The 12,904-nt window shown below is 47.3% G+C and overlaps 1 protein-coding gene across 5 annotated transcripts in view; it reads right to left on the bottom strand.

The window, feature by feature from the left end:
• LOC138299206 (butyrophilin subfamily 1 member A1-like) overlaps positions 1–12,904 on the bottom strand; it is a 944,067-nt gene that overhangs the window by 703,047 nt on the left and 228,116 nt on the right. The gene's annotated exons all lie outside the window — the stretch shown is intronic.

Genomic DNA, 12,904 nt, shown 5'->3' with positions numbered 1-12,904 from the left:
ATATAGAATGACAAGAGAAGAAACATGCAGCATAAAATATACAAAGTGTAAATTGGGGCATAGTACTTAAATGTGTTGCATTTTATCCCTGTTGGTGCCTCATATGAAGTGCAGAGGCTAATGTGCCTGTGTTAGTATCATGGGGTAATGTAGAGTAACTTATTTTTTATGGGACCCCTCTAAGGTAAACAGAGACTACACTCCTCACTAAGAACATTTGTACATCCTCATTTCAAATCCTTCAGAACATTCCAATACTTTAGGCATGAGACAATGTTTATGACAAGCTTTCCATCTAGCAGAGTGATTGAATTATCACCCCTCCACAGGAGCCTGGGAAATACATCATAACCTTTGGGCAGAGAATTGAGGTTTCCTCAACAAAACTGCTCTATTGTCCTACGCTTATGTCCACCATCAAATCAGGCATCCAGAAATGCACATCCTAAATATATTTTCAGCAAAACATATCTGGTCTGTGTAACATATAGGGTTCAAGAGGCGTATCCACCATTTAAAGGAAGGTTCCCCACTAATTCCATCATAGTGTTTTGGAGTGACCACTGGCAGACCAGGTAACTTATAGTGGGTGGTATGTCTGCCAACTTGAAATTATGGCAGAGCAAATAATAGAGCTATCTGGCATACACTGAATAGAGGTGTTATACGCATGTCGGTGAAAATAAGGGGGCTATTTTTCACCAGATTCTGGCATGTTCCTTAAAGCCACTATTCATGTAGCAGTTTGCAGTCCATTCAGAGTATACACAACTTAGAACTTGTTGATGTTAGCAGTTCATTCCATTTGCTGTCATGCTGGGTTGTGTTGTGTGCTTCAAGCTCAAATCCTCACGCCATCTGTAGGGATAGTTCTTCATCTTTATGGACCTGATTTAGATCTCAGCAGAGGCAATACACCTCCATAAATGTGACGGATATCCCCGTCTGCTGTATTACGATCCCCACAGGGTAATGGGATTGTAATACGTTGGACAGGATATCTGTCACATTTGTGAAGTAGTATTCCTTCCACCACTATGTAAATCAGGCCATATATCTGTCTTCAAACTAGAAAATGTCAATTTGTGGACTGAAATAACACAAATGAAGAGTGATGCAGCCTTGAAAAATACCTAATTGGGTTATGCTCTATTGTTTTATGGATACTAAGCATGGGAACTAACCTTGAGCACAGTGCATTCAGGAACTGTGGAAAAAAGTATGTATACAAATGTTTTAACCAGAACGGGTGAGCCAGGATGGAAGCCATTTTACGGAAGCCATCTCAATTCAAGAGGGAGCGCGTTCTATAATTTAAGAAAAGATATGAAAAGGATCTTCCACTCAACCTGGACCTGTAAATTCTGGGTACCCTCAGTAGGTGGCCAGAGGCAGACCTTAAGGACCTGGATGGTAAGTAGGGTGAAAGAAGCACCCTAAACTTGGGGCACCGCCTTTAGAAACTAATTGTTTGTGTGCCAGGCATAAAGATTAAATGTCATTCTTGATTCCATGGGAAGCTGGTGAAGTGTAGTCATGGCCTCTTTCATGGAGGCAGACGTAGGTATCTTGAGAAGGGTTCTGGCAGCCACATTTTGAACCACCTGAAATGTTTTGATAACATATTTTGGGAAACCTAGATAGAGTGAATTGCCATAGTCCAGCCAAGACAAGATCAAGAATGGACCACTTTTCTCCTGGAAGCCTGCGGGATAATATCTAAGATTTTGCGTACTGTCCTGACAACACCGAAATAAGTAGCTTTTTTTTATTACAAACAAGTCTCAGCATACAATTGGAAAACATATCAGTTTCACATTGTAACTGCGCATACATTGAACACAATAATATCTGGAACCTAGCCAACATTACACGACCACTGCGCCTAACTCACCTCCTGTGTCTAGTCCTGTAACTCTTTCCCCCCGAGGGACCAAGAGGACGGGTCGCTCCTCCCCAACCATCCTATTGTGTCTCTGTATGTCACCCATTTTGACCATATTTTCTTATAGTTCCTCATATATCTCCTGCTTTAATATATCACCTGCTCTACCCTTTGGCACCACCCCAGGTCCCTCTCCCAGTTTGTAATTCAGAGGGTCACTAGCACCCCATTTCCATGCAATATTTTGTTTAGCCACACCAGCCGCTAATTGTACCTAAATCTTCAAATATCTAGGCCACCCCTCGTCTCCTGTGATACCCAGGAGCAACCATTTAGCCTCAAGTGATAGGTGGAGCCCAGTTACTCTACCCATGATTCGTATCACCTTTCTCCAATATTACTGAATCACCAGACATTCCAACAAGGTATGAAATAAGGTCCCACCTCGTCACAACCTCGTGTACACAGGTCGGATTCAGTACAGCCCATTTTATGCAATAGCGATCTAGAGTAGTATGCCCTATGTAGAGCCCTCAACTGTATAAGACGAAAGCGGGCCCTTACTGCTCTAGGGCCTGCTTTCGTCTGGGCTCTGAACCGCCTCCATCCAATCCTCGTCCTCGAGTGTTCCAAGATCATGTTCCAAGGCGTGTCATAAGGTTTTCAAATGGTCTGGGGAATTATTCATGATTAGCTGCAAGCTTTTTTGACTGTGCATCCATGAATTGAGCTTTATCCAGCCACATTCCCAGGCTTTTATGGGGGAGGAAGGGAGAGGAACGTTTCCCAAATTCTTTGGCAGGCTGATCAGTGGATGTTCCCCAGAATCATTAGCTCCGTTTTTTTCCTGTTCAGTTTTAGGAAATGATTCGCCATCCAACTGGCCACTCTTTCCAGATGGGGGTCTAATTGAGTTTGCTCCATCCTCTTGCCCTGAGCAAGGGGTACCACCAGTTGTGTATCATCTGCATATGAAATTAGTGATAATCCATGTTCCTGTACAATGTCTGCCAGAGGGCCAAGCCCCGTAAGACCCCCCCAATTCACTGGCAAAAAATCCGAGAAAATGGGTTTTCACAGATTTGAAAGGTTCTGTCAATCAGAAAGGAGGTAAGCCTTTTGAGTGTCTTATCCTGAACCCCTGTTTCTCTGAGTCTATCTATAAGTATTGAACTGTCCACTGTATCAAACACTATGCTTAAATCCAACAGGGGGTTTGTTGCATTACCTCCCCGATCTAACACTGATTTTAATTCCTCTGTAACTGCTAGGCGGACTCTTTCTGTGCTAAGCTGGGCCCGAAAACCCATTTGGGAAGCATGCAGACACTGATTATCTTCAAGTAAACTCAAAAGAGATTGATTAAAGTGCTTTTAGAGTATCTTACCAATAGCAGGTAGCAGGGAAATTGGACGTTAGTTCCCTGAAAAGGTAGGATCCAAGGGCCTCATTACAAGTTTGGCAGTCAGACTGACAGACTGCAATGTTGGTGGTCCTGAAAAGACCACTATGTTGGCGATCTTTCGGACCATCTTATTACAAGCAATACAGGCAGGACTGATGACCACCAACCTAAAAAGGCAGACCGGCAGCAGTGCAGATGTCTGGAAAAAGGCAATCCAACCTCCAGCCCCAACAGCACCATGACTAACCACTGACCGTATTACTACCCCATGGTTGTCAGCCAGTGGTGGTTCGAATCACGGCAGTCCACAGTCACAAAAGTAAAACACAACAGTACATTGGATGAATCTGAAAACAACACAGCTGTCACACATTGCCACACTGAACACACCTGCAAAGGACACTATAAAACACACCTGTTGGAAATGGCCTTTCTGCAGGGTCACCCCCAAACCTTTTGCCTCCCTCCAGGTGTTAGGACTCTTGACACTGCTAACCAATGCTAAAGTGCATGTGCTGTCTCCCTAAAAACATGGTAACATTGGCTCATTCCCACTTGGCATATTTGATTTACTTGTAAGTCCCTAGTAAAGTGCACTACACTACATGTGTCCAGGGCCTGTAAATTGAATGCTACTAGATGGCCTGCGGCACTGGATGTACCACTGATATAAGTAGCCCATTAACTTTGACTCAGGCCTGCCATTGCAAGGCCTGTGTGTGCAGTTTCACTGCTACTTCGACTTGGCATTCAAAAGTACTTGTCAAGCCTTAAACTCCCCTTTTTCTACATACGTCACACCAAGGTAGTCCCTAAGTAATCAATAGGGCAGGGTGCTATGTAGGTAAAAGGGAGGACAGATACATGTGTGTCTTATCTGTCCTGGTAGTGGAACACTCCTAAATTTGTTTTTCACTGCTGTGAGGCCTGCTCATTTCATGGGATAGCATTAGGGCTACCCTCATATACTGTTTGAGTGGTAGATTCTGTTCAGAAAAGGGTAACCAGGCAATATTTAGTATAGCCGGAATGGTAATAGAAAATGCTGCTTATTTATGAGGTTGGATCTTATATTATTATTTTAGAAATGCCACTTTTAGAAAATGAGCATTTCTCTGCACTTAAAATCCATCTGTGCCTTACAGCCTGTCTCCAGTCCACATATGGGATGGGCTGATTGACAGCTCCCTTGTGTATTTCACCCAGATAACCTCAAACACAGGATACTCAGTCACAGCTGCACTCATCTGCATACTGAATGGGTCTTCCTGGGCTGGGAGGTTGGAGGGCCTGACACTTAAATTTCAAAGGCTAGTGGCTTGCCCTCACACAATGGACTGCCAAACCCCCTACTGGGACCCTGGCAGACAGACCTGTACTGAAAGGGGACCTTGTGCACTTCAAAACCACTCTTTGAAGTAACCCCCACTTCAAAAGCATTTTTGGGTATATGATCTGGGTCCCTGACCCCAACAAATTAGACACTTCTGGACCTGAACCTGCAACCTGTCAAAAGGAACTGTCTGGCTGCCAAAGGCCTCATCTGGACTGCTTTGCTGTAATGGACTGCTGCCCTGCTTCCCTATGATTTTGCTGAGGAGTGCTCTCCAAGGGCTTGGATTGAGCTAGCCTCCTGTTTTCTGAAGTCTCGGGCCACTTCCTGAGCGAAGATCAACACAGTGCCTGCATTGCAACTGGAAATTCAGTACACATCCCTACTAGGCCACGCACAGCCAAGCTGGAATGACACAGCCCGACTTTCTGAGTGAGGAATCGACACAGCGCCTGCTGTGCAACAGAAAATTTGACGCATCATCTACTGTATCGTTGCAATACCTGTGACTTCTTCCCACACGACCAGGGTTTCCCCGCATCATCCCTGGGCGCCAAAGATCCCCGCATTGCAGTGAGGAACTAAGACTGTGCACCGGAAATCGACGCAAAGACTCTTGCAGAATGGAAAGAAACGATGCATCGTCTGTGCTGAGTCGGAAAATCTGATGCACACCTTATGTTTCCACACATCCCCTCCTCTGCAGTCCCCGTGCATGGTCATTTTGACGCAAACAAGAGACAACTGTTGATTTTTAAGATTTAAGACTCTTTTTAACCTTGCAAAGGTGATATCTCAACTTGTGCTTATTGAATCTTTATCATTTTGACCTTAATTTAACCAGATAAATATCATTGGTTTTCCTAAATCTGTGAATGTATTTTTGTGGTGTTTTCATTGTCTTACTGTATGATTTATTGCACAAATACTTTACACATTGCCTGCTCACTGCCAGGCTACCAGAGGGTGAGCACAGGATAATTTGGATTGTGTGTGATTTACCCTGAGTAGAACTGTGGTCCCTATTTGGACAAGGGTGTATATTTCTGCCAACTAGAGACCCCATTTCTACCAACACCCCTTCACAGACCACAATCCTTTGCATTATCAACGCCAAACACTGAAGCCAGAGCACCTTATTTCCAAAACACTGCATAGATTAGGCCCCCTTTTTTCACCATCCCATCGAACACCCTGCACACACTTTTGTCCTGTCACACATTTTTACACTTCTCCTCTTTAGTAAGTCACTATCACACTTTGTGTTCCAGCTTGGCACGTTTAAAAAATCCCTGTTTCTCAGAAGATGAGTTAAGAGTCATGGTGGATGAAATCATAAGATTAGAGCCACAATTGTTTGGAGCACAAGCACAGCATACTCCTCTCAGCAGGAAAATGCAAATGTGAGACAGGATCGTCAACAGATTCAATGCTGTAGGCACCACCCTGTGCACGAAGGAGGACATTAGGAAGAGGTGGAAGGACCTCAGAGGCAAGGTTCTCTGGTCTCCAGGCACCAGCAGAAGACTGGCAGAGGTCCCCCCCAGTGTCCCATTACATCTCTTTTCTTGGTAGGATAAGGTCTTGGCCATCCTGCATCCTGAGGGCTTGACAGAAATACCTACAAAAGTGTAGTTCAGGCACTGACATTACCATAACTCCCGGCAGGCACTAGCCCTGTAACTCCAAACACAAGCAAAGTATTCTCTTATCCAAAGACCCCTGTTTGGCAACTCACTCCCAAATGAAGTTTACTCACCTGGGAGAATACCATTTGTCAAGTACTGGGGACTAGTGGGAGTGACCTGATTGCAACTCCCAGGAGGCACTGTTTCTCTAACTCCAAACGCCAGCCTAGTGTTCTCTTCCCCAAGGACCCCTGTGTCTTAATTCTCTATTGAAGTGTACTCACCTGGGAGGTGTAACTGGGCACAGAGTTGACACAGGAGAGACTGCCACTACCCCCCCTGGATGAAGTCCTCAGTGAAGAAGACACTCCTGGAAGTCTGGACATGGAAGACGGTTGTGGCCCATCTGGGCAACCTGGTCAGACACAACAGTGAGTCTCACTGTGGCCACATCAACACTTCCCAGCCCGGTTGCCTCTACATTACAGGCAGCGAGTCACCTCCCAACCCGAGTTCCGAACACACTGTCTACAATCTCATGCCCTCCAGTCCAGGATCCTGAGTTGCAGGGCAACACTTCCAACAATGAGGGTCCAGGACCAAGTGGGAGATGGCACACTGTAGCAGGGGCACATGCCCCTGGGGGTAGGCTGCATTGGAGGGATGCTGTGGCCCAGCCGGGTGGGGCTACTGGTGCTGCTCCTGGTCAGGACACCATCAGCCACGTCTTGAGGGTCTATCAGGAGTCCCAAGGCGTAAAGGGCCAGGTCTTGCCCGAACTCTAGGAGATCAAGCAGCTACAGAGGGACATTCAAAGGATGCATGAACAGTGGGAGGCTCACAATACCAACATGGGCTCCCTAATTGGGGTGATGAGGGACATTAACACCACCATGAGGAGGGTTCTACAACACCATTCTACCCCTTCCTCTGGCACATCAATACCAGACCCTTCTTCATCGGTGCCAGCCACTGGAAGGGAGGCCCTGCCAGAGAAACAGGCCCCAGACACCTCTGTAGCAGCAGCTCACCCCCCACCATGCAGACAGGGGTGTCTGGTGAAGAATCTAGGAGGTGCAGATAGCAAGACATCCACCACTGCCAGCAAGTGACCTCTTCCTAAAGGAGCTCCTTTGTGTGCCACACATTCACTCTGTTGACGGATCCTGAACTACCCACCAGTTCCAATTGGACTCCCAATGGTGTGGCATCTACTCCAGTGATTTCATTCAGCATGACTGACACCTTCACTTTATTATTTTTCTTCTTTTCTGTCCAAATTGTATTTATTTCAGCAGCCCTGTAATACATCCAGCCATCACAAACTCATTGCCTGCTTGGTTAATTTCATCATTTTGCTATGTAGAGATGTAAGATCGTGAGAACCATTTGATAAAGACATGACTTACTTGAGAAAGAAGGAATATGTCACAGGTACACAGTGTCCTGCTCAGGATTACAATCATTACACAAAAACACATAAGTACAAGTGTCTGGCCACAACAAACATTTTATTACAGTCTACACACCATTAGCTGTGCATATGTCTGGACCTTTGTGACATAAGAATGAGTGACTCATACTATGTCAAGTTACATATTCCAGGGTACAGCCCACCAGACCACAGAGGGGAGGGATTTGTCAGACACTGCCCTGTAGAAAAGGCAGATATTAAAGTGGATGATGTCAGCAGCTTCAGCCTTATTATGTACCACACCAAAGTAATCCAACATCACACAGATGGCAGTACAACAGCCCCTGATCACAGGCCCATCAGAATCCAATGACCATGCATCTGGTGTTATGACACAAACGAACGAGTTACTTACCTTCGGTAACGACTTTTCTGGTGGATACATTAGCTACCTGTGGATTCCTCACCTAATGAATTCTCCCATGGCGCCAGCATTCGACGGAAATCTTCTTCCTAGCTTCTGCACGTCGACGAGGACGTCACACTAGCCCACGTGACGCCGTCTGATGTCATACAGGCAATATGAGGTCCTCGCCGACGTGCCGACGTCAGTACCAACATTTTTTACGTGCATGAGAATAATAACCCAATGCAATGAAAGAGCAGGACAACATCCCATAACATTGTAAATCACACTACATTGCAATAAAATGGCTGTAGATTTAATATAACTCTCCTTTTTTTTTTTTAAATCAAACAACAATATATACAAATCGTGTATATACACAAAGATATATATAAATATATATATACATATATACAAGTGTCCATATTTACAAACTCTATTGCAACCTTGAAGACCAAGAGGAGCACACTCAAGGATTGCTTGGTAAGACCAAAAAGGCAACGGGGAGGCGGGTAGGACCGTGAGGAATCCACAGGTAGCTAATGTATCCACCAGAAAAGTTGTTACCGAAGGTAAGTAACTCGTTCTTCTGATGGATACAACTACCTGTGGATTCCTCACCTAATGAATAGAGTCCCAAAGCAGTACCACGCCCGGTGGCGGGTGCCTAAATGGTCAAACCAAGAAATCCTGCAGCACTGACCGTGCAAAATGGCCATCCCTTCTGACCTCAGAGTCCAAACAGTAATGTTTCGCAAAAGTGTGAAGGGACGACCAAGTTGCGGCCTTGCAGATGTCGACCACAGGAACACCTCTGGCCAAGGCCGAAGTGGCCGACTTAGCTCTGGTGGAATGAGCTCTAATGCCATCAGGAGGATCCTTCTTTGCCAAAGAGTAACAGATTTTAATGCAAAGAACAACCCACCTGGAGAGTGTTCTCTTGTGGACTGCCTTTCCTCTCCTCTTGCCCACGTATCCGATGAACAGCTGATCCTCCAGCCTGAAATCCTTTGTTCTATCAATAAAGAAGCTTAACGCCCTCTTTGGGTCCAGACAGTGTAGTCTTTCTTCCTCTTTAGAAGGATGAGGCGGAGGATAGAACGTGGACAAAGTAATTGTCTGAGCCAAATGGAAAGGTGAAACAACCTTCGGGAGGAAAGCAGCCTTGGTCCTCAACACCACCTTATCCCCATAAAAAGTTGTATAAGGGGCTTTACCGATAAGGCCTGCAACTCACTCACTCTCCTTGCAGATGTTATAGCTACCAGGAAGACTGTTTTTATAACCAAATACCTTAAGGGGCAAGAATGCATAGGCTCAAAAGGGGACACCATAAGGAAAGTCAGGACCAAGGACAAATCCCATTGCGGCATAACGAATGGTTTTGGAGGATATTTATTTAGAAGACCTTTCAAGAATCTGAGAACAATAGGGGATTTAAATAACGATGGTTGGTCTGGAAGACAAATGAAGGCTGACAAGGCCGACAAATAACCCTTAATGGTAGCCACTGCACAACCTTTCTGCGCTAGAGACAGAGCAAAAGACAAAACGTCCGACAGATGAGCATGTAAGGGATCAATCTGCCTCTCTCCACACCACGTAACAAATTTAGACCACCTATTAGCGTAGATAGATTTAGTGGAGTGTCGCCTGGCCGCTAATATAACATCCACTACATCAGGCGGGAGAGAGAAGGAACTCAGTTTGCCCCGTTCAATCTCCAGGCATGTAGGTGCAAACTCTGGAGGTTGGGGTGTAAAACCTGCCCCTGCGACTGCGAGAGGAGGTCTGCCCTGATAGGGAGACGGAGCGGAAGGCACATTGAGAGTTGGAGAAGGTCGGAGTACCACACCCTCCTTGGCCAATCCGGAGCTATTAAGATGACTAGAGCCCGGTCTTGGCGAATCTTCCTCAATACTCGAGGAATCAAGGGTATGGGAGGAAACGCGTAAAGCAACTGGCCGCACCAGGTTATTTGAAACGCGTCCCCCAACGCTCCCTGCATCGGATACTGGAGGCTGCAGAATAACGGACAATGCGCGTTCTCCAGATTGGCAAACAGATCTACCCGAGGAAACCCCCACCTTTGGAAGATTAAACGGACTTGATCTGGATGGAGACGCCACTCGTGGTCTGCCGAGAATTGGCGACTGAGACTGTCCGCACGTACATTCAAGACCCCGGCCAGATGATTTGCTACCAAGCAAATCTGATGGTCCTTTGCCCAGGACCATAGTCGAAGAGCTTCTCTGCAGAGAAGGTATGACCCTACTCCTCCCTGTTTGTTTATGTACCACATCGTGGTAGTATTGTCCGTCAGGACCTGTACCGACTGACCACGAAGGGAAGGGAGGAAGGCCTTGAAAGCCAGACGTACAGCCCGTAACTCTAACAGATTGATATGAAACATCTGTTCCTCTGGAGACCAAAGGCCTTTGATCTCCAAATCCCCCAGATGAGCTCCCCACCCTAGAGTGGAAGCATCCATTATGACTGTGGCCACTGGTGGCGACTGCGCGAACGGCTTTCCTTGTGAAAGATTGTTGCCCGCAATCCACCACCTCAATTCCACAGCCGCATCTCTGGAGATCTTGACAGCACCTTCTAGATCTCCTTTGTGTTGAGACCACTGCCTTCGGAGGCACCACTGAAGAGCCCTCATGTGCCAGCGAGCATGCGTGACCAACAGAATGCAGGAGGTAAACAGACCGAGCAGACGAAGGACCTTGAGGACTGGAACTACCGCTCCATTTCGAAACATTGGAACCAATTCCTGAATATCTTGAATCCGCTGAGGCGGAGGAAAGGCTCGACTCAATGTTGTATCCAGTACTGCCCCTATGAACAGGAGGTGCTGAGAGGGCTCCAGGTGAGATTTGGGCTCGTTCACCGAAAAGCCCAGGTCGAACAACAACTGAGTCGTTGACTGCAGATGATGCGACACAAGCTCCGGAGACTTGGCTTTGATCAACCAGTCGTCCAAGTAAGGGAATACTGCTATCCCCTTCCTTCTGAGCTCTGCCGCAACCACCGACATCACCTTCGTGAAGACTCGAGGTGCTGAAGTAAGACCAAACGGAAGGACCGCAAACTGATAGTGCTGCGATCCTACCACAAACCGGAGATACTTCCTGTGTGACTTGAGTATCGGGATATGAAAGTAAGCATCCTGCAAGTCGACAGACAGCATCCAATCTTCCTTGTTCAATGCCAAAAGCACCTGAGCTAGGGTCAGCATCTTGAACTTTTCCTGTTTGAGGAACCAATTCAAGATCCTCAGGTCCAGGATTGGTCTCAACCGACCATCCTTCTTGGGAATCAGGAAATACCTTGAGTAACAACCTCGACCCCTTTCCTGCTCTGGGACCAATTCCACTGCGCCCTTTGAAAGGAGGACTTGTACCTCCTGTTCTAGCAACAGGAGGTGTTCTTCTGAACAATAAGATGGGCGAGGCGGGATGGGGGGCGGGAACTCCCGAAAGGGAAGGGTGTAGCCTTTTCCCACAATACTGAGAACCCAAGTGTCCGTTGTAATAGTCTTCCACTTGCGGAGAAAATGCTGTAATCTTCCCCCTACAGGAGAGGAGTGAGTGGGAAATGGTGAAAGCCTAAGGCTGCTTTCCCTGCTGCACCCCTCCAGAGGATGAGGAAGAGGCAGAGTGCTGCTGAGAGGCTCCTCTGGTGCGGGCCCTACCTCTCCCTCTAAAAGATCTATCGGGATGGGAAGAGGCAGGTTGCTGGAATCTCCCCCGAAAGGAAGAGGAGGAAGAGCCACGCCCTAATCCACGAAACCTCCTGAAAAATCTGGAAGAGGCAGAGGAAGAAGAAGCTTGGAGCCCTAACGATTTGGCTGTGGCCCTGCTCTCCTTAAATCGCTCCAAGGCCGAATCTGCCTTGGCCCCAAACAGTTTGTCCCCATCAAACGGGAGGTCCAATAGGGTTGACTCCGCAGAAAACCCCGAATTACGGAGCCAGGCCTGTCTCCTTGCCACCACAGCCGTGCCCATCACCCTAGCCACCGAGTCGGTCGTGTCCAGCCCAGACTGAATAATCTGGGTCGCGGCAGCCTGGGCGTCCGAAACAATATCCAAAAGACCCTGGGGAAGCTCCGTAAATGATGACGAAATGTCATCCATAAGAGCATGGATGTATCTCCCCAGAATGCAAGTTGCGTTGGTGGCCTTCAACGCCAGACTGCAGGATGAAAAAAAATTATTGGACTGCACATCCAGCTTTTTCGAGTCTCTGTCTCCAGGTACTGTCGGGAAAGATCCAGGCGCTGATTTTGATGAACAGGAGGCTTGCACCACCAAGCTCTCCGGTGTAGGGTGTCTAGAAAGAAAGCCAGGGTCAGATGGTGCAGCTCGATATCTCCTGGCCACAGCCCTATGAACCGCTGAGGAAGATACTGGCCTCTTCCACACCTCTAGCACCGGATCAAGCAAAGCCTCATTAAACGGCAAGAGAGGCTCCGCTGCAGCAGAGGCCGGATGTAGTACCTCCGTTAGAAGATTCTGCTTCGCCTCTGCCACCGGCAAAGGCAGGTCCAGAAAGTTAGCTGCCTTCCGTACTACAGCGTGAAAGGAAGCAGCTTCCTCCGTATATTCCCCTGGAGACGAAAGATCCCACTCAGGGGAAGTATCCAGCCCACTGGCTGTATCCAGACCATGCAGTCCATCACCAGAGTCCTCAAGTTCTCCTTCCTCCAGGACTCGTTGGTACTCCTGCTCTTCCAATAGACGGAGAGCACGCCTCCTCGAATGTAGCCTCTGCTCGATACGCGGAGTCGACATGGCCTCCGCCGAAGATCGGCGCCGATCCCCAGAAGCA

This window comes from Pleurodeles waltl, chromosome 6, assembly GCF_031143425.1.
Source record: "Pleurodeles waltl isolate 20211129_DDA chromosome 6, aPleWal1.hap1.20221129, whole genome shotgun sequence".
NCBI lineage: Eukaryota > Metazoa > Chordata > Amphibia > Caudata > Salamandridae > Pleurodeles > Pleurodeles waltl.
This window is presented reverse-complemented; position numbering and strand designations above follow the sequence as displayed.